Genomic DNA, 25,932 nt, shown 5'->3' with positions numbered 1-25,932 from the left:
AACTTTATATGTGAGCAAGAAAACCTTTTTTTGAATGAAATATTACCCAAAATTCAATATTGTGTGTAAAACAGCTAAGAGTACATGTGCTCTGGTTTGGGAAGTGGGTCTGATCTCCTGGCTTCTTCACAAAGCAGCCAGGGAGATGCATTTGCAAGCCTCCAAGGGCTTTACAAAGCACATTGTGAGAACAGTGTACCTGATTAGACTGAAGCAAAGAGTAATTCCCTTCCTATTCACTCCTATTGAACATAGGGCTGACAGACTTTTCCCTAGTGCTTATTTCATGCAGAAGTACATGCTTAATAGCTACAGTCAAAATATCTTTATTGTGTATGCTGCTGAAGTTCAGGACTCTGTTGGTTCACAGTTATATCCTCAGCTGTTAGAATAGTAAGCACTCAAAAAATTTAAGCAATTCACATAAAATATATCAAATTTATAGCAGAGCAACCCAAAAAAATTATGTAGCATAAATCTTGTTTGGGATAAGCTAATTTAATGATCCAAGATTGACTGTTATGGATAACTAGAGGCCCGGTGCATGAAATTCGTGCACGGGAGGGGGGGGGTGTCCCTCAGCCCAGCCTGCACCCTCTCCAATCTGGGACACCCTCTCCAGTCGGACATCCCTCTCACAATCCAGGACTGCTGGCTCCCAACTGCTCGCCTGCCTGCCTTCCTGATTACTCCTAACCGCTTCTGCCTGCCAGCCTGATCACCCCCTAACCACTCCCCTGCCAGCCTGATTGATGCCTAACTGCTCCCCTGCCAGCCTGTTTTCCCCTAACTGCCCTCCCCTGCTGGCCTGGTCACCCCTAACTGCCCTCCCCTGCAGGCCTGGTCACCCCTAACTGCTCTCCCCTGCAGGCCTGGGTCCCTCCCAACTGCCTTTCCCTTCAGGCCTGGTTGTCCCAACTTCCCTCCTCTGCAGGCCTGGTCACCCCTAACTGCCCTCCCCTGCAGGCTTGATCGCCCCCAACTGCCCTCCCTTGACGGCCTGGTCTCTCCCAACTGCTGTCCTCTGCTGGCCATCTTATGGTGGCCATCTTGTGTCCACATGGGGGCAGGATCTTTGACCACATGGGGACAGCCATCTTGTATATTGGAGTGATGGTCAATCTGCATATTACTCTTTTATTAGATAGGATAGAGACCTGGTGCATGGGTGGGGGCCAGCTGGTTTGCCCTGAAGGGTGTCCTGGATCAGGGTGGGGGTTCCCTTGGGGCGTGGGGTGGCCTGGGCGAGGGGCCTGTGGTGGTTTGCAGGCCGGCCACGCCCCCTGGTGACCCAAGCAGAGGCACTGGTATCTGGGATTTATTTATCTTCTATAATTGAAACTTTGTAGCCTGGAGCGGAGCCAAGCCTCCTGCTTGCTCTGTGGCTGCAGCCATTTTTGTTGGGATTTATCTATCTTCTATAACTGAAACGTTGTAGCCTTGAGTGGAGGCCTGGGCCTGCCAGGGTGTGCGGAAAGCTTGGCTTCCTCCATTGCCAGGGAAACCCAAGCCTCCTGCTCGCTTCATGGCCGCAGCCATCTTGGTTGGGTTAATTTGTATACTTGCTTCTGATTGGCTGGTGGGTATGACTTGTGGGTATAGTGGAGTAATGGTTTATTTGCATATTATTATTTTATTAGATAGGTCATATAGTATAAAATATCTTTCTGTTCTCCCCAATGATCTACTGAATCTTAGTACTGAATTTATGTTTTTGTTTTCAATTGACTACTTGTGATCCTTTATCTGTTATCACTGGTGGAAATATTTACTCCTGCCCATTATTTGATTTTAGTTTTCATTATACTTTCAAAAGGGGAATTTTTTTCTTCTTTAGGAAAACACATTTCTTTATTTGTTAAATATCTTCTTAAAACTACAAGCCGTTTTATCCTTATAATTTATAAGTTTGTGCCTCTCAATTCAGTAAACTTTTAAATGAGATATAAGATTTCAGGGACAAATTCTATAATCTTCTAATACCTTGTGTTTCGTGCTAAAATGCTTCTATCATTGAAACTTTGTAGCCTTGAGTGGAGGCCTAGGCAAGCAAGGGCAGGCAGAAAGCTTGGCTTCCTCCATTGCCAGGGAAACCCAAGCCTCCCTCCTGCTCTCTGTTGCCATAGCCATCATGGTTGGTTTATTTGCATATTCGTTCCTGATTGCCTGGTGGGTGTGGCTGGTGGGCGTGGCAGAGTGATGGTTAATTTGCATATTACTCTTTTATTAGATAGGATTGCATTTTATATTATGGAATACAGTTTGCTAATAAAATATTATTAAATTATTTAGTATTTAATTTATTTCAAGATATGCATTTTTTTTTTACATGTTCATCTCTCTGCACTCAGGTAGCATCTCATAATATATGGCAGCTTAGAAGTTGCTGTCAGCCAGGTGGCAGTTGACACACATGAAAACCTCTACTTGTCATTTTCCAGTAACATCAAGATCAAAACATCATAGATACTATGAAATAATATAGTGTTCTATAATTTGGATAGCATTTAAATAGACCTGATATAAGACTAGCATGTCCAAGCATGAGCCTCTTTCCACTCCAGCCACCCCCTGCACTGTGGCTGCTTTATTCTTCCCACGGAAATCTCCTCCCAAGGTTCCCAAAGTAGAGTTCCCATACACCTCACATACCTCATACATTTAGTAACTAAAGGATAACTGTCCTACACGGTAGGTCCCCTTCAGAACTTTGCTCCAGTTCAAAGCCAGGATCCTTTCTGATTGGTCAGTACCATGCCATAAAGCTATAAAAATTTTAGTATCCTATATCACATCCATCTTTTAAGATGATTCAACTCCTTCAGTAAGGCATAAGAATTTTGATCCCCAGATATTATAGATGAAGAAATAAAGCCCAGCAAGGCAATGTTACCTGTCCTGTTATGCATACCTCATTCTAAACTGATGCCTTAAGTAATAGCGACAGAATAAGATGAAGAATCTGAAATCTAAGCAAGCACAGGCACTAAATTTGTGCAATTGAAAGGCCACGTTAAAATAAGCAAAATCCCAGTAAAAGATAAACAGGCAATTCAGACATTCCTTCAGCTGGGTAGTGCCAGGGTATGCAATCCGGTAGTGAAGTAGCTCATACCTAAGGGTGGCTAACTTGGGGCCTACAGATGGAGCTAAGACAAAGAAAGTGGCTAGATTCAATCGTGAGGGTGCACATTGAATAGCAGCACTGTCCTGACAGCCCTGACGTTACTCTGGAGTGAATGACCCTCCAAGAAGTGCCTTTATAGACTGTACCTAAACTTCTTTCACTATTTTCAAAGATGTTGTATGTTTTCCTGCCATAATATGAACACTGAGAAAAATGTAGAAGGGAAAAGAGACAGTTTAAGTAAAGGTAGGGAAATATAGAAGGCAAGTAAACATGAAATAGGAAGTAATTGAAGAATTAAAAGAAATCTTTAAAAGCAAAAGAAGAAAATTACATAGGTTTTGACATCAAGCTATTAAGAAGCATGAAAGTATCTCAAAAAGATACATGAACAGTAGAAAAAATATGCATGTAGTGACTAAATAAAAAATTATTTTTGATAGAAAATACAAAAGTAATTCTTGACTCCCAAGTTCTACATATGAGGGTAGACTAAATTGGGACCTGGATGTTCTTTCTCTGGTGGAAAGATATGAAATATTATGATAATATATTTTAGAAATATTCTGATGGGAGCTTCAGACTAATTTTAAATTCTTGGCTGCACCACTTACTTTGCAACATTATATGGAACCTCTCTGAGCTGAAGCATTCTTCTATTTAAAATGGCAATATTATTGTGCACCTCAAAGTCCTTGTGAGGGAATGTACTGAAGTGCGTGGACCACTTGGCATATAAGTTCTCACTAGACAACGGCACCTGTTACTGCTGCTAGAAGCTTATCTCTACCTCCATATATCCCCACCAGCCATCTCAGACACATACTCTTCACTGAAATTTATCTATTGGCCTTGGCATGTTGAGCTTCTGCTTCCACAGTAATTGTTAAAGAGATTGCTGTTCCAGGGCAATGTAATGAACTAAGTATTCATGTATAGCTCACCTAAAATACTGCAGTAGAAAAAGTATTTAAAATAGACTTTATCATTTTAAGCAGTTTAGGTTCATTGCAAAACTGAGCAGAAAGTAGAGTTCCCATACATCTCGTATATCTCATACATACACAGGCTCCCCGCTATAAACAACCTTCACCAGAGTGGTGCATTTCTTATCATCAGTGGGCTTACACTGACACTTTATCACCCAAAGTCCATAGTTTACATTAGGGTTCACTTTTGCTACACACTTACTTCCATGGCATAATGACATATATCCATCATTATTGTGTCATTCAAAATAACTTCACTATGCTAAAAATTCCGTTCTCTCCTTCTTAGCAACAAAGGTAGAGAACTCAAAAGTTAGAAACAAGAAAACGTGAATATAAGCATGAATAAGTCTTGAGATGTAATGTACAGCATGATGATTATAGCTAATACTGTAACGAATACTGATCATTTACTGAAAGTAGATTTCAGGTGCCCTTATCTCACACACACACAAACACACACAAAATAACTACGTGAGGGTATTATATGTCAACTAACTTGTCAGTAGTAATCATTTCTCTACATAAATGTATATCAAATCTTCAGGTTCTGCACCTTAAACATAATTTTTATTAAAAATAAATGTTGAAAATTATAAAAGGAAATAAACACAATACCATACAGCTAGGTGTAGCAAGTAATGGCTTAGGAGTGATCTCTCTGGAGTAAGTGGGAATGTGTCTTCTAGTACCTGGCAGAAGCAGTCAAAGTCTTTCTGAGTTGGATAGTTTAAAGTCACAACTAATAAAAGGGTAATATGCTAATTAGACCGGGAGACCTTCCATGAGGGCAGTTGGGGGTGATCAGGCTGGTGAGGGGGGCAGTTGGGGGCGAGCAGGCTGGCAGGCAGAGTGGTTAGGGGCAATTGGGCAGGCAGGCAGGTGAGCAGTTAGGAGCCAGCAGTCCCGGATTGTGAGGTGGATGTCCAACTGTCGGATCATGCCTAAACCGGCAGTTGGACATCCTCTGAGGGGTCCCAGATTGGAGAGGGTGCAGGCTGGGCTGAGGGACACCTCCCCCTTTGCACGAATTTCATGCACCGGGCCACTAGTATCTATAATAATAAAAGGGTAATAAGCAAATTGGTCAGGACGCCCTCACAGTAACGACTGAACAGCAGGCTGCAACAAGGGGACGACAAGGCCGGCAGGGGCGTTAATGAGGGATGACCAAACAACTGAACAGCAGGCTGCATGGGGTGACCAGGTCGGTGGAGGGATTAGTGAGGCACGACCAAATGACTGAACAGCAGGCTGCGTGTGGTGACCAGATTGGCAGGGGGGGCAGTGAGGGGTGACCAAACAACTGAACAGCAGGCTGCGTGGGGCGACCAGGCCAGCAGGGGGGGCAGTGAGGGGTGACCAGGCTGGCAGGGGGGGCAGTGAGGGGTAACCAGGCTGGCAGGGGGGGCAGTTGGCAGCAACCAGGCTGGCAGGCAGGGGGGGGCAGTGAGGGGCAACCAGGCTGGCAGAGGGGGCAGTGAGTGGTGACCAGGCCAGTAAGGGGGGGCAGTTGGGGGCAACCAAGCTGTCAGGGGGGACAGTTAGGGGTGATCAGGCTGGCAGGCAGAAGTGGTTAGGGGTGATCAGGCTGGCAGGCAGGTGCGCGGTTAGGTGCCAGTGGTCCCGGATTGTGAGAGGGATGTCCGGCAGTTGGACATCCCCTGAGGGGTCCTGGATTGGAGAGGGTGCAGGCTGGGCTGAAGGGACCCCCCCTCCCATGCACGAATTTCTTGCATCAGGTCTCTAGTATTATAATAAACTAAAACAGTCACAACATTACTAAACATTTGAAGTAAAACACACTAGAGTGAGAACAAATAGAAAAAAAACTAGAGAATCAGTTCATTGAATCATGAATGTAGTAGATTTATCAGCTACAGAATAAAAATGTCTTTAACTTGATGAACTATATAACATATTACATATTTTCATACATCAATATGTATTTTAAAATATAATGAAGTTAGTAAAATATAAGAAACTAGCAAAATTAGGAAGCTTTGAAAAAACTGGATAGCAGTTCTAGAAATTAAAATGATTAATAAAATCATAAAAATGATTTTAATTAATATAAACTCATAGATGGATTAAACCTGAAGTTAGATTAATTGAAGAAAAAAATAATGAGCCTGGTCAACTGTGAGTATGCATTGTTTATACAATTTTAGGTTCTTACCTAATGTTATAAACCTGAGATTTACTCAGGACTCATATGACCTAGAGTAATGGCATTTTGTGTTTTTTTTAGAGAGACTTAAAAAAAAATTTCTGTCTTCTGCCTCTATAACTCAAAAGAATATATTAGTGGGCACTTTTAACCCCTATGGACATGAAAAGAAAGCACTCAGCTGTGGTCTTAAACAGTTCTAAACTCACGGGTTTGCCTTAGTATTGGCAATATAGTAAAAGGGCACAAGTTTAAGATTTAGAAGGTTTCTGATTTGTCACTAGCTAGCTGTTGCATCCTGGGTATATCCTTAACTCACCTGAATCTCAGTTTTCTCATTTGAAAAAAAAAAAAAAGATTAATTGTGTATTTTCTTTTTACTATGAAAGAAATTAATTTTCATTTCTAAATTTATCTCTGGGTAGCTAGAATAAATACATTAAGACTAACCCCCTATCCTTAGACTAGTAGTTAAATAATATGATAAGGAGCTCTAGTAAATTTCTATTCCTGAGGAATTGATACCTAATATTCTTACTATTTTGAGATGGCTGCCTCAGGAGGAAAGAAAATAAAATGCTATTTGTTGAGCACATAGAATAATCTTGAGAGACTATATATATATATATATATATATATATATATATATATATATATCATTGAGTCTTCACCGCATTCCTTAAAAGAAAATATCCCCATATTTTTGAAGAATGCAATCAAAGTTTGGAGCTTATGTAAGAGCAGTATGAATTTGAACCTACATCTGGCTGATTCCAAATGCCACAGTGTTTCCACTTCAACAGGAAACCATATTTTCCCACAAAATTTCCCTTAATGTCGTATATCTGAATATGGAAATGAATGACTTTTTTTTTAAAGGTTCTTAATATACCAGGTGTAATAAAGAACACAGACTTGCCGAAACCGGTTTGGCTCAGTGGATAGAGCGTCGGCCTGCGGACTGAAAGGTCCCAGGTTCGATTCCGGTCAAGGGCATGTACCTTGGTTGCGGGCACGTCCCCAGTAGGGGGTGTGCAGGAGGCAGCTGATCGATGTTTCTCTGATGTTTCTCTCTCATCGATGTTTCTAACTCTCTATTCCTCTCCCTTCCTCTCTGTAAAAAAAATCAATAAAATATATTAAAAAAAAAAAGAACACAGACTTTACTTTTTCTTGTGAATAACTTTTGGAAAATAAAAAGAATTTTGAACAAAATTTTCCACATTTGGTCACAGAGGAACTTGTAAAGTTCTACAATATAATTGTTAAATTGTGGGAATGAATAAGCATAATAAGCATTGTAGCCATAGGAAATTATGTACGAGTTGCTCAGAAACCCCAGTATTCTCTAACTCTGTAATTTTTCTATGTTAATACTTTCTGAAGAATAGCTTTTTATACACGTTTGCATAACAAATATACTTGTGACTATTTAAAGCATATTTCTTACCTATGCACACTGAAAAACTAAAATAACTTTTATCTCCATGTGTTTCTGTGCCACAATAGAATTATAAAACAGCATATTTTGACCTAAAGATAGAACTTAGTGACTTTTTTCTTATTTGGCTTAGTTTTTTTTTTTTTTTTATTAGTGTGCTTTTCAAATTAGAAAAAAAAACTTTATAAAGAGAATTTTTTTTTTACAAATTGAACGCTTGATATCATTGACACTAAATGGGACATAATATAGTTAAATACTAATATAGATATAGTTAAATTAATATAGATATAGTTAAATTATATCTACAGAGTTACTTTAGCCTGAATCCTAATAGAAGGAAAGGAAAAGTAGATCATGAGTTTCCATTCAACATTGACTTTGAGGTAGTGTGGTGAGACAATTTTCTTGCATTTTTGAACATCCTAAAAGAGTGGCACTAACTACCCTTCCATTCCAGATATCTTTTAAAATATAAAACAAACAGCCTAAGAAGATAGAACTAGTGACTCTTCTGAAGCATAGAGCAGATTTGCTTGCTGTCCAATTTAATAAAGGTAATATTCTCTCATCAGTACAAAAGGCAGGTTAATTATAAAATATTTGAGTTCCCTAAGCTTGGGACAAAATCCTTTCATGAGCTCAGTATCAAACCAATACAAATATGCTCATGTTCGTGCTGCTTACAGTGCTATGAATATTAAAGCCCCTTTCCCTTGACCTAGGAGTTTTAAAGCATGCTAGGCAAACTTTCTACCTGAAAACGGGATCAAATCTCAAGCCCACAAAATTTCTTGACATAGAAAAACATTAATTTCACAACTTAAGAAATAAATGAATTACCAATACTAGTAATAGGTACATGCAATTACATAATGAATCATCTTGCTTTACAAACTGTTCTTTAAACTTGTGTATATTTTATCCCATATTTTGGTTGATTTGTGGAATGCTATTAGGAATCATGCATGTGTAATTATTGCTTATAAACTGTCTAGTAGTTCTGAGGAACATTAACATAATTGTTAAGACTGTAATAATATGTCGTATATGCCTGGCTGTAGGTATGATTTTAAAACATATATTAATGGGAATTAGCACAAGTCAACCATATCCCAGGAAACATCAAATCATCTTTTACAGTAGAGAGGGCCAAAGTTTTGAAATCACAAAGATCTTGGGTCAAAAATCAAAATTGCCATTTCTAAGGTCTGTAGACACCATAAATCAGAAAATTATATATTTTTATTTATAGTACTCCTTCCCCAGGTCCTCAAATGATTTTGTGGGTTTGTTTCACAGATTGGCAAGACATGTTCTCATTTTACATTACATGAAACTAAGATTTAAAGTGGTAGTAACCATTTTTCTGCTTCTTAAAACAGTTCTCTCTCTACAACCAAGCTATTCAAAATGATAAGCATCCCTTGATGGTGTGGCTCAGTTGGTTGAGCCTCCTTCTTGCACCAAGGGATGGCTGGTTTGATTCCCCATCAGGGCACATGCCCAGGTTGCTGGCTCAATCCCCAGTAGGGGGTATGAAGGAGACAGCCTATCAATGTTTCTCTCTCTCCCTCTCCCGTCCTCTATTTTTGAAAATCAATAAAAACATATTTTTAAATGATAGACAATGTTTTGATAATACATGTTTCCAACATGGTGAAATAAATTGAAAGCCAGCTTTGGTTACTATTTCTTCTCCATAGATTGAGAAGCCCTCCGTTGTATATGATTCCCTAGGCTTTAGGAGAGGTTCATAGAAGAAATGAGTACATAGACGAAAAACAAAAGGGAAAAAATTGGTAAAACTTAAACTGCAGAAATACTTTTGGATAAAGAGAGGTTAAATGATTTTTGTGGTATTGGGATAAATGAGTAAATTTTGACAGAAAAATCTTTAAAAATTGTAGGGCTAACAAATGATACAAATTTCCATTTGAGAAAATAAAGATTGATGGATCAGTTCTTCTGCTGAGACCAGACTGTAATTTAAAAAGCAATCTTAAAATATAAACTTATTGTAATATACTATCCTAATTTGATAGCATCAACTCTTCATATGTGGCTGAATTGAAAAATACATTTTAATTTATAATAAAATAAGACACCATGAGTTAGTCCAGTAGAAATAATAGATATCAGAAAAAATATACAAATAATTTATATTAATTGTTATTAGTTATTGATTATAAGATACGAATGCTTATTTTAAGGAATAAAGGCTATCTTGAAAATATCTGTAGTGGAGAACAGATCTGAGAAAACAATATAAATTTTAGAAATTAAGTAATTAAAATTAAAATCTATAATATGGTTTTACCTGAAGATCAGTCAAAGCAGAAGAAATCATGAAGTTGATATTATGTGATAAATGTTATCTAGAATTCAGTGCAGAGAAGCAAAGAGATGGAAAATTTAAGACATGAAAATATATAGAAAAAGTTTTAGAAGGTTTAAGTTATGTGTAGTTGGAGTTCCAAGAAGATAGCCAAGATAAAATGAGGCAATGGAAATATCCAGTAAGATAATGAGTGAAAAATTTTCTGAACTAGATGAAATATATTTATCCATAAGGTCAAGAAGTTGAGTGAATCATAAGTAGTATAAATTTTAAAAGAAATCTATAGCCTAAATGCATCAGAACAAAATTGCACGCAATAGAAAAAAATATTAAAGTAATGAGAAAAGAAGATTGACAGCTAATGTCTTTTCAATGATTGGGTAGTTGTATAAATGTAAGTTATAGCCAAACTGGAATTCATCGGAATAAGGACAAAAACAAAACAAAACACTTTTATAATAACAAAAACTGAGTTTATTACTAACAGATGCATATTAAGGAAATTTATTTAAATGGACAGTCCTATTCACAGAATCTCACATGAAAGATCCTTGGTTTAAAGAAAGGTGAAAATTTTTTTAAAATGAATAATGTTGGTAAAATATAACATGAATAGCAATGATAATATCTTGTGAAATTAAATATGTCACAATGAAAATATAGATATATTAATATATTAACCATATTATTTTATATTATAATATTAATTACATTTTCTGGGATGACAAAATGATTGGTTAATTTTAGATTATGTTAACTACATATGTTATGATTTCCAGGGCAAAAACTAAAATGAATATATGCAAACAATATTATTTCCATACTAGTAGAAAGAAAACAATAACAATAAAAGAAGTACTCAATTCAAAATAAAGCCAAGAAGTAATGAAAAAGGACATAGTATATTCAGGCAAATAGAAAGCACAAAACAAGGTGATATATATGTATATAATTTTTTCAAATATATCAGCACTTACAATACAGGTAAATCATTAAATAACCCAGTTAGCAGATAAAAATTTTTCTACATTTTTAATACACTACAAAGAATTGACACTACTCAACTTCAACACTATAAAGCTACAGTAACCAAAATAGTGTGATGTTGGCAAAAGAATATAGAAGAGATTAATAGAACAGAACAGACAGCGCAGAAATAGACTCACACAAATATGGTCAACTGATCTTTGACAAAGAGGCAAAGGCAGTACAACTGAGAAAAGATAGTCTTTTCAACAAATAATTGCTAGAATAAGGGAACGTCCACATTTAAAAAATCACTGAATCTAGGCACAGACCTTATAACATTCACAGAAATTAACTCAAATCAGATCACAGAACTAAATGTAAAATGCAAAACTCTAAAATTCTTAGGTAATATAGGAAAAAAACCTGGATAACCTTATGTTTGGCTTTGACTTTTTAGATATAATACCGGAGGCACAATGATGAAATAAATAATTTGTAAGTTAGGTTTCAATAAAATAAAATAAAATTCCTGTTTTGTTAAAAGCAATGTTAAGAGAATGAAAAGACAAGCCACAAACTTGGAGAAAAATATCTGCAAAACATGTATCTGATAAAGGACTGCTACCCAAGATATACAAAGAACTCTTAACATATTTACAAGAGGAAAGCACATTGGTTTTTAAAAATGGGCCAAAGACATTAGCAGACATTTCACCAGAGAAGATACACAGATGGCAAATAAAACTATGAAAAAAAATCTCCACATTTTATTTAATCAAGGAAATGCAAATTACAGTGAAATACCACTACATACCCATTAGAAAGGCCTACATCTAGAGCACTGACAATACCAAATGTTGGTGAGGATGTAGAGCAACAGAGCTCTCTTCCCTGCTGGTGGGGATGCAAAATGGCATAGCACTTTGGAAGACAGTTTTGAGTTTTCTTTTAAACTATGCATACTCTTACCATCCAGTAGTTACACTCTATTCAGTGGTCGGCAAACTGCGGCACCACGGTTTGCCGCTCTGTTGACTAATGAGTTTGCCGACCACTGCTGTAAGGCATTACCCTTACCCAGAAGTTTTGACTTCAGGTTAAAGACATTAGTACATTATTAAAATGTTTTTTAAGTGTATTTCCCTAAGGCAGTGGTCGGCAAACTCATTAGTCAACAGAGCGGCAAACCGCGGCTCTATGTTATTTACCTAAATGAACTGGAAAGTTACATCCACACAAAAAACCTGCACACAGATGTTTATAGCAGCTTTATTCATAATTGAAAAAAAATTGGAAATAACCAAGATGTCCTTCAGTAGATGAATTGGTAAACTGCAGTACATCCAGATAATGGAATATTATTCAACACTCAAACCAGATGAGCTATCAAGTCAGACATGGAGAAAACATAAATGCATAATAATAAGTGAAATAAGCCCATCTGAAAAGACTGCATACTTCATGATTCTAATAATATAACATTCTTAAAAAGGCAAACCTATGGAAACGATTAAAAAGGTCAGTATTGCTGGGGGTCAGGGCAGGGGAGAAGGCATGAAGAGACAGAGTGTGGAGGATTTTCAGAGCAGTACAATACCATAGTGATGGATACATCCATTATACATTTGTGCAAACTCACAAAATCCACGGTACCAAAAATAAACTGCAGTGCAAACTGTGGACTTTCAGTGATTATGATGTCTCAATGTAAGTTAGCAGATCATAACAAATGTACCACTGGATAGGGGAGGGAAATATGTTAATAATGGGGGAGGCTTTGATTGAGTAGGGGCAAGGAGTATATGAAAAAATTTCTATACCTTCCTCCTAATTTTGTTTTAGTCTTAAAGGTGTTCTAAAATTGAATTGTTATTAATTAAAAAGTAATGATATAAGGCAAAACTTAAAGAAATACCAAGGGGGTTTAAAATTCCAAACTATATTGGGGGAATTTCAAGGTATCTTTTTTAGTAATTTATAGAACAAGTACTCAAAAACTCAATAAGGATGTGGCTTGATAAACCAATTTAATAACATTTGCATAAAGGACATATATAGAACACACAACACCTGGAGGATGTACATTATCCTCAAGCACACACCGGATATTCACAAAACTTTAACATATACTGGACTTAAATCAGTTCTCAAAAATTTCTTAAGGATTCAAAAGCAAGCAAAGCTTATTCTATAATATTTAATACATAGGTGATTATAAAGGAAATCAAGAATGTCAAGGTTATAAACTTCAGCATAGTGGTTACCCCTAAGGGAAGTAAAATATTTTGGAAAAATAGTGTTCTATTTTTATTTTTTAATGATCAGAGGTCACATGAAATATTTATGCATATTTTATTTATACTAGAGGCCTGATGCACGAAATTCATGCAAGAGTAGGCCTTCCTTCCCCTGACTGCCAGCACCGGCTTCCCTCAGGCACCTGGCGTCCCTTGCAGCCCCGGCCTCATACAAAAGGTCGTCTGGAAGGACATCCGGAAGGATGTCCAGTCTAATTAGCATATTATGCTTTTATTATTATAGATAATTATTTAAATAATTTATATAATTTTCATAATTATGTGTATATCAATAATATATTTATTTATAAATCTTGACATTGTAATCACATGGCATATACAATATTTTGCATGCATTGTATATATCACAATGAAATAAAAGTAACTGAAAAGCTCCCAGTGCTCACTTTTAGCATAGATGCAGTGCTAAAAAATTGGAAGGAGCCCTGACCGGTTTGGCTTGGTGGATAGAGCATCGGCCTGCGGACTGAAGGGTCCCAGGTTCGATTCCGGTCAAGGGCATGTACCTTGGTTGCATGTACATCCCCAGTGGGAGGTGTGCAGGAGGCAGCTGATTGATGTCTCTCTCTCATCGATGTTTCTAACTCTCTATCCCTCTCCCTTCCTCTCTGTAAAAAAATCAATAAAATATATTTTAAAAAATTGGAAGGATATGGAGATAGCATAGCCTCTGCATAAGGATGACATGCAAATCCATGAAGCATTCTGTATATTGCTTTATTTTCTAATGTTTATGGATAACAAAACAATGTTTCTGATAAATGGGGTGACTTGTCCAATTGTGGACCCTTCAAGCTTAAAATCCCACCCTCAATTTCTCCTCCAAACAAATGAAAGAGCTTCTACAAATCAATATTTATATAAGTATTTTAAAGCTAGAAATTAACTTGTTTATAGGAAAACCTATAATGCCTTATCCTGACTTCTTTCGCCACTACAGTGTGAGTGGATCCATAATGCTTTTACCTATCACTTCAATTAAAAGTGAAATCCATGAATGGAGCTCCTGATTCATTTACAAATGAAAATTTGCTACATAAAGCAAAACTCTACCTTTTTAAAGATACTATAATAAAATATTAAAATTTTGCACTAATGGAGTATGCAATTAGAAAATTCTTACATCTTCAAAAGGCTATGGGGATACTTGCTGAAATTATTACCTAAAGAATACAATAATTTTGGTACCAGGTTTATTAATCTCTAGTATGTTGTTACTCAAAATGTGAAGGAAAATTATTTTTACTTATTTATTTATTGCTTTTTATAATGCAAGCAATATTTAATATGCATTCAATATTTCATATGATGTTATTCCTGTCTATAACAGAAGCATATCTGTATTCTAAAGTTTGACAAATATAGAAATTATTAATAACATTTGCATAAAGGACATATAAAGAACACGCAACACCTATTAGGTGTAAAACATTAATGGACATTGAGAAATGCATTATGAATGTGTAGACATGTGCCATGAGCCATAGCTATAAAAAGTTGTTACAATGATATTTTTAAAACGTTTAATTGTTCCATCAAGCCTCTATATTAATGTATTAATATAATAACACTTTCTTGTTTTCAAATAAAACTGGTAAGGAAATTAACAACCTCTACTTGGCCTTCAATTAATAATACATGAATGAATAGAATTACAGATTTTTTTTACCAAAGAGTAAGAACTATTCGATATGTCAAGGACCTCAAGTCTTAACACTATACCAAAAAACAAACAAAAAACTCCCAAACAAACCCAAAACAGTAGCAGTAAAATTTATGTGGCCACTATGATTGTATTTATTTTAAAAATCAACCTACTTACATCATCAGGCATTATTCTATCAGGTGGGCCTTGGTTTGGATGACCTACTATATTAACACTCCCTGAGGGAGTCTGAGTTGGATGGAGGAATATTTTCTGAGACAAATTAAATTGAGAAAATGAAACAAGAGAATCATGTCAATGGAACCTCTGTCATGGTTTGTCCTGAGCAATTGCTCAAAATTATTTGAAATAACTTCAAATCAATTAGGACTGTATACCCTTCTTATCTTTTCTTTTTTTCTTTCTTAAAGGCACAGTAAAGTCCTTATATATTATGAAATAAAATACATTTAAAAATACCTGTTACAGATTTAGAATTCTGATAAAGAGGACTTCCTAGACTTAATCCCAGGATAGTGTTCTGTATAGTTTTGTGGTTAATACTGGAATCTCCCCCTCCTGCCAGGGACTCCCTGGAACCTTGTTCTGGGTCTGGCTTTAAAGACTTCTGCAGATAGTCTCACCTCCACGGTAGGGGAGTCTTAGTGTGTGGCAATTTAGATAGCACAAGCCTATGCATAAGAGAGTTCAATTCACTTTTTAAAAAATAATAAAATGGCTACAGTTGTTAAATCGTTAATATATATTAGGCAATTATGTAGTCTATTATTATGTATTATTATAGACATTTTAAGAGGAGAAAACTGAGACAGAGAGAAGGTAAATAATTTACCCAACATTACATGGCTAATAAGTGAAAAAGCCAAGTTACTTTTTCAAGTCAGTGGCTAGGCAGATAGATGACTAAAGTGAAGTCTTTTCTCTAAGGACCGAGTTAATTTATTCTGTAATTAATTTCTCATATGTCACAATTCCAGCGCCTCTTCTAATGGAAAATTAAGTGGTGTGCCCGATTCACAGGAAGCCGTAGAAAGCAATTTTACACAATGGTAGTTCTAAAAACAATACCCTATTTGCACTTAGTATTTCTTAAAAATGGGTAAATCTGCCAATACCATGACAGAGAAGAAACAGTATTACTGATTTTCCCTTTTACTTCAAGCTTCAGTAGGTCTTGGCACATCATTGTCTGATCCCATCATTTAAAACTTTGATATTTTTAAATCATAGATTTTCTAATTTTTAAATATTACATTAAAATAATATTTATTTGATGATTGAGTTTTTTTTTGTCACCACCTTAAATTTTGTGCTGAAGGTATTTCATGTGTCCCACTTAACTTACCCTACTTCTAGCCCTAGAAAACAACAAACATGGAGACATATTATAAGTTAATATCTCTATGACTTTACCAACTTGTGATTCTCGATCTCTCACAGTAGAAACCAAAGAACCACCTTTATGTGTTATACGGTACTCTGCTAGAAAGATATGAATGAGGACATACAGATCAACTGAACAATACAAATGGCAAAACCTATGCTTTCAGGTAGAATTGTACATAAGCTGAATACAGACACTTATTGTAATTGGTTGATAAGTATACTAATGTCCACTTAGTAAAAGAATATTTCTGTTATTCCACAGAGATTCACTTAAATATAGTAACTCCATAATATTAAATGTTCTGTCTACTGTCTGCAGAATCCATATATTTTAAAAGATATAATTTAGTAACTCACTTTTATTTTTCTTTGCTTTCATAAAAAAAAAAAAACACACATTCATACACTCTAGGTACTTATGCACTACCCTACCCCCCAAACAGATGAATTTTGGAAATTAATTCAAATGTCAGGGACCAGCATGTATTTTTCATTCTAGTACTTTTTTTTTCTCTTCCTGCCATAAACTACAATGAAGTATGTAAAGCAGTGATTGGTGCTGCAGTTAGCCTTTCACCCTTACGTACAGCTTTGGCTCTAGTCCCAAAATTTCTGTTTTTAAACTTTTGTACAAACAATCCTTTTCTTTATTCATGAAGTCATTTTTCCTTAGTGATCAATTACATATATATTTAATATATTTTAAAAGAATAGGGATGTTGCTAGTCACACACAAATGGCTCTTAGAGAATTATTGGTTACATGCCAGTGCTGTCAACATTCCAACAACACATTGGATTGGTTAAGGAAGAAGCCATAAACAGCCTATCAACAAGTATTTATACAAATGTTAATGAATTTAAAATTCTATTAGTGTAACATTTATGCCAAACTCCAGTTTTATTTGTGCTTTATTTGTGAGGTATGATGCAATACTTCTTTTAATAAACACATACGGACCACTTATACTTTATAATGTAAATCACATTTTTAGTATTTCCAGCATAAAATACATAGAATCAGCCATTTATCAAAGTTACCAAAAATATTGCCATCACATGAAGCATTTTGCTCAGCATGCAACCATGTCCTCCAAAAGCTTTTGGTAAAGAAATGAACTCATCTCTATCCATGAAACTAAGAGTATTTTATTATTATATTACCGAGGAAAGCCATTACAGGAAAAGAAAATAGTCATGGGAAAATTGCCATAAGTATAAAAATCTAAATAATTAGTCTTTTTTGTGTGCCCCAAATGACAATTGAATCTTAATCTCCCTCTGTATATATTATGCTATATTTGAAAATTTAGAAAACTGGTTTATTTGAAGCATATAGGTTTAATGAATCCTTATTTTGCTTTTCATAAAGAAAGGAATATTTCCATTAAAAAGGAGTTTATTTCTTTTAGTGAACTTCTTTAAAGCTGACCAACTTTTTCTAGGGTTGCATACATTATGAATATTTTATAAAGTAGCCTTATATGACAGAGAAGTTTTTCTGTGTTATTGTTTTTAAATTTAATACCTTTAATTGTCATTTTTTTGAAACATCATTAAATCATTTATTCAGTAACAACACTCAACAGATAACAGAAACAGGCTACACATATTCATTTCCATTTAGTCTGAATAACCAGTTTCACTCAGTAATGCTTTCCTAAGTCTTTCTATCGCTAGAGAAAATAGCATTTTAAATCATCCATCTTTTAAAAATTGAAATGACTTTCTAAACAGGCATTAAGAAAGGAAGTTAGGTCTGTTGTTACTTTACCTCTTTCATATCTGATTTTGTTTATTTGGGTCCTCTCTCTTTGTTTCTTGGTGAGCCTGGCTAAAGGTTCATCAATCTTGTTTATCCTTTCAAAGAACAAGCTCTTGGTTTTATTGATCTTGTGTATTGTTTTTTTGGCCTCTATGTCCTTTATCTCCGCTCTGATCTTTATTATCTCCTTTCTTCTGCTCACTCTGGGCTTTTCTTGTTGCTCTCTTTCTAATTCTTTAAGTTGTAGGGTTAGATAATTCATTACCATTTTTTCTTGTTTTTGAGGTAGGCCTGTAAAGCTATGAACTTCCCTCTCAGGACTGTTTTCACTGTGTCCCATAGATTTTGGATTGTGTTTTTTCATTGTCATTTGTTACTAGGATGCTTTTTATTTCTTCTTTGATCTCTTTGGTAACCCAATCATTGTTTAATAGCATGCTATTTAGCCTCCAAGTGTTTGTTATTGTTTGTTGCTTTTTCATTGTTATTGTTGTAGTTGATTTCTAATTTTATGCCATTGTGCACTGCTGGTGGGAATGCAGACTGGTGTAGCCACTGTGGAAAACAGTATGGAGTTTCCTCAAAAAATTAAAAATGGAAATCCCATTTGAACCAGTAATATCACTTCTAGGAATATATCTCAAGAAATCAGAAACACCAATTAGAAAGAATATATACACCCCTATGTTCATAGCAGCACAATTTACAATAGCTAAGATTTGGAAACAGCCTAAGTGCCCATCAGCAGATGAGTGTTTTAAAAAACAGTGGTGCATCTACACTATGGAATACTATACTGCTATAAAAAAGAAGGAACTTTTACCATTTGAAACAGCATGGATGGAACTGGAGAGCATTATGCTAAGCAAAATAAGCCAGTCAAAGAAAGATAAATATCACAGGATCAAACTCATATGTGTGATATAATAACCTAAACTGATGAAAAAAATAGATCCAAATACAAAACAAAACAAAAAAACAGACCATCCAACCTCAGAGTGAAGGCAGGGAATTTGGGGGTGGGGGAGGGCAGAGGGCAGTAAGAGATCAACCAAAGGACTTGTATGCATGCATATTAGCATAACACAGTGGTCAGCAAACTGCGGCTCGTGAGCCACATGCGGCTCGTGAGCCGCGGTTTGCTACTCTGTTGACTAATGAGTTTGCTGACCACTGGCATAACCAATGGACACAGACACTGAGCAGCGGGGGCTTGTCTTGGGGGGGTGGGAGTGGCTGGGGAGGGGTCAATTGGGAAAAAGAAGACATACGTAATTCTTTAGACGATAAAAAAAAAAAGAAAGGAAGTGAGAACAATTAAGGTTTAATTACTGCAAAAACAAAGACTAACACCACAATTGTAGAACATTTAAATAGGAAAATTATGAAACTGTATATAAAAATTATACATATATATACACATCATATCAAAATACCTTTTCTAATTTGGTAACTATATATTTTGAGATTAAAAAGCAACCAGTCTAAGCTTTTCTAAATATAAAAATGTCAGGTTTATATTTATTAAAAACAAAATAAATCAGTTTTGTTGAAGTAACCATATATACACTAGGATAAATACTTGGCATGTAGAGACAGAAATAGTGAACACCTCAAATTTCTCCATATTTTAATGGCTTATGTAAGTTACCTTTCAGATTTTTTTGGTTAAAAGTAAATTTAATTTTAAACAATATTCTTTTGTTGTTTGTCTTTTGAAGACATTTTACTTACTAAAAATGGTAGGTATTAAGTTTGCACCAGCTAAAGAATAGCATTTATTTGTCTAGATGTAAAAATTTTTAAAACATACAAATTCAATATGTAGTAGCAAAATAATGTAAAAAAAAAACACAAGAAACTATGCACCATTAAAAATATAAATGCAGCTTCTATTGATTATATGGATATCAAAAATTAAATATTCTGACTTAAAAGTAGCTTCTATAAAATGTCAAAGTAGTAGGCATTGTTCACTATTCTGATATAATGAATACTTAAGATATATTTCTACCTCAAGCAGTAATATCAGTATTTCTTAGGAAAACTGTAGTATATACATGGAAAGGTAGGCATTGACCTGTATTTAAGTTTTCCAGTTTGATTTCCATTAAAGTGCTTTGACCGCTTATAAAAATAACACACAAAAGTAAAGAGAGGAGGTAAACATCTTACAATTTTAAGAAATTACTTGAAATTTAATTATCAGATATTCTAATGCCTAGGTTCTGGAACAGTGTGTTAGAAGGTCCTCCGTAGTAGTAATGACATGTATCTGAATCACATAATGAACAGCAGGTTTCTTTGTTTTCTGAGTAGGCAATAACATTCTTGCCTGTTATTACAAAGTTTACCAAGAATATTGCTTCAGTGTAGATTTACTGAGGCACCGTGCAATGGCTACAATGCCGTTCCAAATTGCCATGGTATAGCCCACCTGGAAAGGATGTCCAGTAAGTTTCTTGAACCTGGCAAGTGAAAGAGGAGTAGGGAGAAACATTTCTTGTTCAAAAGAATCAAAATGAGTCACTGTCTAAGGAAAACTGCCGCAGGAGAATCCAGCAGTTAGGGATATTATAAGTAGCGTCTAGAAACCTAATAGCCCATTATCTACATCACCTTCATTCTTCAAATTTTCAGCATGTAACTCCCTGGAAGCCTCAGGTTTGTGGGGCATATCTAACCCGGGTGAGGTGGGGGATAAAACTAGGCATCTAGTCTACACTAATAAAAGAGAAACATGCAAATTGACCATACCTCCATTATGTCCACAAACCAATCAGGAGCGAGTATGCAAATTAACCCAACCAAGATGGCTGTGGCCACGGAGCAAGCAGGAGGCTTGGGTTTCCCCAGCGATGGAGGAAGCCAAGCTTCTTGGCCGGCCCTGGCCTCTGCTCAAGGCTACAAAGTTTCAATTATAGAAGATAAATAAATTCCAACAAAAATGGCGACAGCCATGAGCTGAAGCGAGCAGGAGGTTTGAGTTGCCCCTGGTGATGGAGGAAGCCAAGCTTTCTGGCCGGTCCTGGCCTCTGCTCAAGGCTACAAAGTTTCAATTATAGGAGATAAATAAATCCCAGATCCCAGGGCCTCTGCTTGGGTCTCTGGGGGACGTGGCCAGTATGCAAACCACCAAAGGCCCCTCGCCCAGGCCGCCCCACACACCAAGGGAACCCCCACCCTGATCTGGGACACCCTTCAGGGCAAACCAGTTGGCCCCCACCCGTGCACCAGGCCTCTATCTTATCTAATAAAAGAGTAATATGCAGATTGACCATCACACCAACATGCAAAGATGCTGCTCCCATGTGGTCAAAGATGGCCAGCAGGGGGTGACAGTTGGGAGGGACCAGGCCTGCAAGGGAGGGCAGTTAGGGGTGACCAGGCCGGCAGAGGAGAGAAGTTGGGGGTGACCGGGCCTGCAGGGAAGGGCAGTTGGAGGGGACCAGGCCTGCAAGGGAGGGCAGTTGGGGGTGATCAAGCCTGTAGGGGAGGGCAGTTAGGGGTGACCAGGCCATCAGAGGAGGGAAGTTTGGGGTGACTGGACCTGCAGGGAAAGGCAGTTGGGGGGGACCCAGGCCTGCAGGGGAGAGCAGTTGGGGGGACCAGGGGACGGCAGTTAGGGGCAAACAGGCTGGCAGGGGAGCAGTTAGGCATCAATCAGGCTGGCAGGGGAGTGGTTAGGGGGTGATCAGGCTGGCAGGCAGAAGTAGTTAGGGACAATCAGGAAGGCAGGCAGGTGAACAGTTGGGAGACAGCGGTCCTGGATTGTGAGAGGGATGTCTGACTGCCCGTTTAGGCCTGATCCTACTGGGATTGGGCCTAAGTGGGCAGTTGGACATCTCTCAAGGGGTCCCAGATTGGAGAGGGTGCAGGCTGGGCTGAGAGACACACCCCCCCATGCACGAATTTTGTGCACCGGGCCTCTAGTCCTATATAATAAAAGCCTAATATGCTAAGTGTCCAGTCATCTGTTCAACCAATCAAAGCATAATATGCTAATGATATGCTAAGGCTGCTCAACCGCTCGCTATGGGGCAGATGTTTTGACCTGTAGGTTAGCTTGCTCCTGGGGTCCAGCCAATTGGGACTGAGCAAGACAGGCCAGATATGCCCTCAAGCCCTCCTGCCCTCCCTGTCTGGCCAACCTCCCACATCCTTTCCTGGCCCCAATCGTATACCAATGGGGTCCCTTGGCCTGGCCTGCACCCTCTCGCAATCTGGGACCCCTCAGGGGATGTTGGAGAGCCAGTTTTGGCCTGATCCTGCTCAATTCAGGAGCTGGCCCCTGGTTGTCAGTGCACTCCCACAAGAGGAGAGCCCCTCAGCCAGAAGCTGGGCTTACGGCTGGCAAGCGCAGCGGCCGTGTCAGGAGCCTCTCCCACCTCCGCAGCAGCGCTAAGGATGTCTGACTGCTGGCTTAAGCCCACCCCGTGAGAGGGCACAGATCAGGCTGAAGAACCCCCCACCCCCAAGTGCATGAATTTCATGCACCAGGCCTCTAGTGTTTAGATAATGGGGTATCCTTCACAATGCGCAGGTTTGTATGCACCCTAAAATTCTAAGTTCCAGCTCTACCTTTCTCAGGGCTCTGAGAGGACATCAATCAACTATTGCAATGATTCCTTTACTTCACCAATATTTATTGAGCACCGAACTTCTATGTTCCATTTAAATAGCTTATACTCTAGTAGCCAAAGCAGACACATTGAATAGGAAAATAGAATATAATGTAATAGATATTATTATGGGATCTATAGGATCCTTCGAAGGACATCTCTTACCTAAATTGAATAAGGAATGCAATGTTGGAACCTCAGGGGCTTACCCCAAAGAATGTAATTTCTAAAGCTGAGATCTGCAGGCCAATTGGCTGTGGGGACCAGCTGCGACTACAGTGGGGGAAAGAAATAAAGCTGAGATCTGAAGACCTGAAGCAAGAACATGGTTGGTAAAGTGGATAATACCAAGAATAAAGTCTATAGGCGAAAGAGATCATTTTGAGCAATTATTTCTGGGTGATTGAAGCCGGAACCTAACATGTGAATTTCTTGAAAGTATATGCAAGGCTTGTGTGCTATGCAAAAAAATTTTTCACATTACCCAAAAGCAATGGAAAACCAGGAGTTTAATCAATGAAGTAGCATAATTAGATTTGTACTTTAGCAAGACTATTTGGTGTATGGAGATAATATATGTCGGAGCAAGACCAAAGCAAATAGACCAGAGAGACGCTGTTACAGTAATTCAGAGGTGGTGGTGGCCTGAATTAAAGTAGTGGCAATGGGAATGCAAGAGATTTGACAGAGTGAAAAAAATTTAGGAGGTAAAATATGCAGTTGGGAGGCAGAATGATGTTTCAGTGCAACACTCTGGCTTCTGAGTTGTACAATGTACACTGTACATTGACATGTACAGTGGTAGCATGGTAGCAACTTGGAAAAGGTGGTTTAATAGATGGCTTCAATCTTTTTACATACTCACTTGAAATTATCTGGGCATATCTAAGTAGAGAGGTTATAGATAAGTACATTTCAGAAGTTGATAGGGGGAGTGATTGAAGAAGTTAAATGAATGTCCTCATACAGGAAATAGAATAAGATGGAGCCAGGATAGGACCCCAAATAAGAATCCTGAAATTGGAAAGGGATGGCAATGAAAGAGGAATCCTTGAAGGAGATTGAGATTAAGATAGAGGTCAGAAGAAAACATAGAGAGTGTATGAAGCAAAATCCAAAGTAAATAAGCCTTTAAGAATGAAGGAGTGGACAACAGTATATAATATTATAGAGGAGTCAGCAAGATAAGAACTTCAAACAGTCCCAAAACTTAGCAGTATTAGTGATCTCAGTGTGAACAGCTCCAGTGGAATGGTGTGGAGGAGAATCCATATTGCAGTGGGCTGGAGCATGAATGGCAATGAGTCATTAGAGACTGGACTGTACCTACTATTTCAAAAATTTCATCTGATTAGGGAAGATGAGAGAGGAGGGGAAGATATAAAGCCATTTTTGAGAGGCAAAAGAAAGAAAATACCATGAATTCTAAATTATAGCAATGAATCCTAAATTACATGGAATACTTGGGATTCAGAGCATAGTTGAGAGCATTGGCCTTAGGAGGAGGGGTGTCTCTCTTATTGTGACAGATAAGAAAGGCACTTTGCACATATGTCATTACACACTCATTCCTGTTTTAAGAAAGTACACCTGAGTAAAATGGGGGAAGTAGAGATGGAAATGAGGAGCCAGGTATTAGCAGGTGAATTTGATCAAGTTTCTGATTAGATGTTGGTACTTAAGAAATGAGCAGCCAGGGTTGACTGCAGAATATCTGGTCTGGATGCCTTGGGAATTCAGGAGGAAAACAGACTTAATGGAATCATAATGGTAAAACTAAGTTGTGATTCTGAAATTCAGCTCGATATGAAAATATAAATAAGATACAGGTTGGTGATACCTAGTCCTGTAGGCTGCCAGCCTCATGAGATAATATACAATGTCTACCTTAGCTGACCTTCCTCAGAAGCCAGCACAGTGCCAGTCATAGAGTAGAGAATGTGGTCTCTTAGGGACTTGTAGAATGGGAACACCATCATCTAAATGAATCTTTGAAGGAGCCTGAGAGGAGCACTTGAAGTTTGGCTGTTGCAAAGTCCTTCTGAAGAGCGAGTTTTAAGACAAAGTAAATGGACTGTAGTTGAATTTAGCAAAGAGGTCAATGAAGATAAGGAATATATGCAATAAAAAAAAAAAGAATCAGGTAATCAGGTACTTACAAACATAAAAAAAAGGAATATATGTGCTTGTCAGAGAAGAAAATTTAAAACCTTCTTAGTAAAGGACAATTTCAATTTCATAAAATCAGATTGCAATAAATTAAGAAGGGAACAGAAATTAAAGAAATAGAGATAGAGGTGTGGACTTCTCTTACAAAAAAAGTTAACCAATATCTTTTAGCATGAAACACAAGGTATTAGAAGATTATAGAATTTGTCCCTGAAATCTTATATCTCATTTTAGAAGTTTACTGAATTGAGAGGCACAAACTTATAAATTATAAGGATAAAACGGCTTGTAGTTAAGAAGATATTTAACAAATAAAGAAATGTGTTTTCCTAAAGAAGAAAAAAATTCCCCTTTTGAAAGTATAATGAAAACTAAAATCAAATAATGGGCAGGAGTAAATATTTCCACCAGTGATAACAGATAAAGGATCACAAGTAGTCAATTGAAAACAAAAACATAAATTCAGTACTAAGATTCAGTAGATCATTGGGGAGAACAGAAAGATATTTTATACTATATGACCTATCTAATAAAATAATAATATGCAAATAAACCATTACTCCACTATACCCACAAGTCATACCCACCAGCCAATCAGAAGCAAGTATACAAATTAACCCAACCAAGATGGCTGCGGCCATGAAGCGAGCAGGAGGCTTGGGTTTCCCTGGCAATCGAGGAAGCCAAGCTTTCCGCACACCCTGGCAGGCCCAGGCCTCCACTCAAGGCTACAAAGTTTCAGTTATAGAAGATAGATAAATCCCAACAAAAATGGCTGCAGCCACAGAGCAAGCAGGAGGCTTGGCTCTGCTCCAGGCTACAAAGTTTCAATTGTAGAAGATAAATAAATCCCAGATACCAGTGCCTCCGCTTGGGTCGCCAGGGGGCGTGGCCGGCCTGCAAACCACCACAGGCCCCTCGCCCAGGCCACCCCACGCCCCAAGGGAACCCCCACCCTGATCCGGGACAC

General features: G+C 37.4%; 1 protein-coding gene across 4 annotated transcripts in view; it reads left to right on the top strand.

Moving 5' to 3' along the window:
• The window catches only part of LRRIQ1 (leucine rich repeats and IQ motif containing 1), a gene marked incomplete at both ends in the record, with an annotated part of 281,974 nt that overhangs the window by 188,629 nt on the left and 67,413 nt on the right, over positions 1–25,932 (top strand). The window lies entirely within an intron of this gene.

Source organism: Plecotus auritus, assembly GCF_963455305.1.
Source record: "Plecotus auritus genome assembly, chromosome: 3".
Classification (NCBI taxonomy): domain Eukaryota; kingdom Metazoa; phylum Chordata; class Mammalia; order Chiroptera; family Vespertilionidae; genus Plecotus; species Plecotus auritus.
Note: the sequence above shows the minus strand (reverse complement) of the source record. Positions and strands in the feature narration are given on the sequence as shown.